Source organism: Pteronotus mesoamericanus, unplaced genomic scaffold, assembly GCF_021234165.1.
Source record: "Pteronotus mesoamericanus isolate MK-2021 breed Mesoamerican mustached bat unplaced genomic scaffold, CSHL_Meso_final contig_84, whole genome shotgun sequence".
NCBI lineage: Eukaryota > Metazoa > Chordata > Mammalia > Chiroptera > Mormoopidae > Pteronotus > Pteronotus mesoamericanus.
In genome coordinates this window covers 2,455,380-2,459,575 of record NW_026555267.1, presented here as the reverse complement: position 1 = coordinate 2,459,575, position 4,196 = coordinate 2,455,380, and the positions used below count along the sequence as shown (strand labels likewise).

The following is a 4,196-nucleotide window of genomic DNA, read 5'->3' as shown; positions in this document are numbered from 1 at the left end:
CACATCAATGTGTGGTTGCCTTTCACGCATCTCCACTGGGGACCTGACCCACGGCATGTGCCCTGACTGGGAATCGAACCAGCGGCCCTTTGGTTCGCAGGCTGGTGCTCAATCCACTGAGCCACACCAGCCGGGGCTATGTGCTGGGTTTTTGCACTTTTTGGAGAAATGGAGGTTGATTATTGTGTGTGGGTATGTGTGACAAATCCTGCCTCAGGTTTATTTGTACAAATAGCACAAGAGGACACCAGCCCCACACAGACAGCAACCCAGGGGGCACACCAGCCCTTCCGTCCTCACATCAGCAGGCAGAGGCCTTTACTGTGGAATCTTTGTGGGGGCCTGGGCACATTTGGGAGCATGAGTTGCAGCCACTGCTGCAGCCTGGAGCTTGGTTTGAGCCTTGGACTTTGGCTGGCAGAGCCTGAGGCCCTTGACGAGGCACGTGAGTATGTTTCCCAAGCTTGGGGTGGGCAATGTAGGCAGGTTGATTAAGGTTGCGGTTGCCACCCTTTGGGATCTTGGGCTTGACCTCCTTGGGCTTTACGAGGGCCTTAATAGACTCAGCACATGTCCTCATGGCCTCGGCAACGCTGGCCTGCATCTTCTTCAGGCTCTTCTTGTGCTGCCTGGCAAAGCACATGCTTCTCTGGAAGTTGGGGTCTACCCCCTTAAGAGATTCCTGTACTCCTGATTGTGTCTTACTGGCCTCTGATGCACACAGGCAAACGGACCCCTTTCGTCAGGTAACATGAACTTAGCCCAGGAATTCGGGACGGGGCTGGATGGTAGGCAGCAGGCAATTCTGAGTGAGGGCTGCAGGGAACGCCACCATTGCAGCCAGGTTTCACAGATGTCTCAGGGAACGTCAGAGTCAGACGGGACGAGTTAGGCAGGGAGAGATCCCAGAAGGGTGGACCCTGAGCTCCAGTAGCTCAAAATCTCAACTTCGAACACCAGCTGGTATACAGAAACCAGGCAAGCAAGGAACATCGCAAAGAGACTGGAAGACAGAGAGCAAAACTCACTGCATGGATCCAAAGACCCCATTCACCTTATCTACCTCCATCAAATGGAAGAGGACACACTTCTCCCCCATATGCTGAATACTCTGAAGGGAGGGACAGGAGTTAGCTCAAACACTCAGCATTCTAGAGAGACTGCCTATGACCTGGAGGGACTGTTTCAATATTCCCTTTAGTCCTAGCTTTCCTTTAGTTAGGCCCCACTCTGTGACTACGGTCTTGGGAAGGAGGCCAGATTAGGTTTGGATAAAACAAATCAAATTTCTGTGGCTTTCTGAATCTGTGAGTTAACCCCTAAGGCAAGTCTCTGCCTAGATTACTTTCCCTTTGGCAAAATCCTCCAGGAGACCATCACCTAAATGACCTCCAGAGTTAACTATTCTTTCCTCTTTATCATCATTTCACCTTGTATGTGAAATGGTTGTACTTCCAAACACTTTATGCTTCCCAGGTCTGTCTCCCTTAGACTGCTCACCTTGAGGGCAAGTATTGTGCCTGAAGGTGCTAACCCAAGGTCTAGTACCTTCATCTTGAACCTAGCACAGGACCTGCACTTAGTAAGGAGTATTGCCCTGACCCATGTGGTTGAGTTAGTTGGACATCATCCCGCAAAGCAAAAGGTCACTGGTTCGATTCCTGGTCAGGGCTCATGCCTGGGTTGCAGGTTTGGTCCCAGGTTGGGGCACATTAGAGAGGCAGCTGATTGATGTTCCTCTCTCACATCGATGTTTCTCTCCCTCTCTTTCTCCCTCCCTTCCCCTCTCTCTAAAAGTAAATAATTAAAAAAAAAAGAAAGAAGAAGTGTTTCCCTGGCTAGTGTGGCTCAGTGGATTGAGTGCTGACCTACAAACCAAAGGGTTCCCAGTTGGATTCCCAGTCAGGGCACATTCCTGGGTTGCGGGCCAGGTCCCCAGTGGGGGACGCAAGAGAGTCAACTACACATTGATATTTCTCTCCCTCCTTTCCCCTCTCACTAAAAATAAATAAAATCTTTTTACAAAGTTAGTATTTAAAAAAAAGTGTTGGCTGAGTTACACTGAGTTCTTAAAGATGGTGGATTTCCGAAGTGATGCTTTGGGGGTCATTGAGACATTCCTCCAAAATCATATACACAAACTAATTGGCATTTAGGAAAATTAGTTTCTTCTCATCTCCTTTCCTTTCCCAGTATGACTGTTAATTAATGTGTCAAAATTAATTTCTAAACCTGAATGGATTTCTAGTGTTATCCACAGTGTAATCTATTTAAGTACTTTTTTTGGAAATGGGATCCAGGTTGTTTGATGTTTCCTAAAATTCTAACCTATTTCTTTTTTCACCTATCTACTTATGAGACTCAAGTGAGAGGTTGGAGAGACAAAACTCAGGATTTTTGCTGGGAAGTCTTACTGGATGCTTACTTGTGCCAGAAAAAGCAAGTCCCCTTGCGCTTGACTCCTCTCCCATAGTGATGATGAAGACTCCCTGGATCACCTTACACATTGTTAAATGTTAATCATGTGATATCTGGGAGATGGGATTATGTCGGTGATTTTAATTATCATCTCTGTGCTTTTCTGTCTTTACCAAATTTCCTATAGTGGGTATGCATTTCATCTGTAATGGATGTGGCTGGGGACCCAGCCAACCCACTGTTTTGAAAATAAGTCTTTCATCCCCAGAGTGAATTTCAGCTTTAAATATAACAAGTACACTAAGAGGTGGGTGATGGGCCTCCTCTTATTCCACTCAGTGTAAGTCAGAGGGAGGTAGGACCTGAAGACAGACTGGGAAGTTAATGTTTACAAGCCATTTTGAACCTTCTTGAACTAAGAGGGGAGAGTTGGGGTTTGGGACTATAAAGGGCAGGAAGGCAATTTTCGTGGAAATGGAAAAACAAATACTTAGTAAATAAATGTTTGCTGGGTCATCTTTAAGAATGGGACACAGACAGGACTTTGATCAAAAGGGCATGGCTGGGTTCCTTCCCATCTATCACAAACTAAAAATTAAACTACGGTCACCTACAATGATAGCGCCCTTCCTGGAGCATACCCTCTGTCTAGATTCTTTTAGGCAGGAAGGGGTAAGATAAAAGATTGAGTCTTTTGATAGTTAAAAATAATCAGCTTAAAATAATCATTATCCCAAATAGGTGTATTTGGGGATACAAACTCTGCTTCTCCTTATCAAACAGTCTAGTTTGAGGTGTGATGAATCAATTATCATTTCACACTGCCTTAAGTGGAGGGCCTTGTGCACTGGGAGCCTTTTTCTCTTCCTCTTTCAGTGGTGAGAGCCCTTCTCCTCCCATGTGGAAAAATGTAGTTTGTGAAGCCAGAGAAATTGATTCACATAGAAATTCAGTAACTGTAAATGTTCCAGAAGGCTAGACAAACAACAGGACTAGTAATTTTAGTCTTCCAGTGATTATAGTTATTGTGTTTAGGAAGAAACTCCTCCCTTCCTGCCCTCAATAACTCCTCCCCTCCGCTGCTCCATTACTGTTTTCGCTATTTTTGCAAGGCCACGGAATCTCTTGAAATTTCCTTCCTTTTAGGAATCAAGTGTAAACATTTACTCTGAAGTCCGTAACATGACCTTTTTTCCTGAATGACTATTAGTCTTTAAAAAAATTATTATTTATTGATTTGAGAGAGATTTGCTATTCCACTTATTTCTGCATTCATTGGTTGATTCTTGCATGTGTCCTGCCTGAGGATCCCATCCTTGGCACCTTGACATACTGAGATGATGCTCCGACCAGCTGATCTACCCAGCCAGGGTTTTAGTCTCAGTCTTCAGCAATAATCTCAGGCCTTGGGGTTAGAGCTGAGTGCTGGGAATTTATCCATGCTGTTGAATACAGGAGTTAATATTACTGCCTACATAATCAGGCGCTAACAGGAATGTATCTCAAGGCCCTCTCTCCTCCTATCTTTCACTTCTACCTACAAAGGAAGATCATAGGATTACAAAACTGCAAGAAATCTTTACAGATTCTGTAACTCCCCTCTTCATTATGCAGATCAACAAGTGGAGGGTCACAGTTCCTCATTGCAGTGACTGGCACTCAGTAGGTACAGGACTCAGCAACTACTCCTTTATTATTTCCAATCTACGTTGTTCAAAATGACCAGTCTCTATTAGAATATGAGGTTCTGAAGTTAAAAATTGTTTCCTTTCCACTCT

The 4,196-nt window shown here is 44.8% G+C and overlaps 1 pseudogene; it reads right to left on the bottom strand.

Moving 5' to 3' along the window:
• Positions 1-318: 318 nt before the first annotated feature.
• LOC129080196 (60S ribosomal protein L29-like) lies at positions 319-2,507 on the bottom strand (annotated as a pseudogene).
• Positions 2,508-4,196: the final 1,689 nt, after the last annotated feature.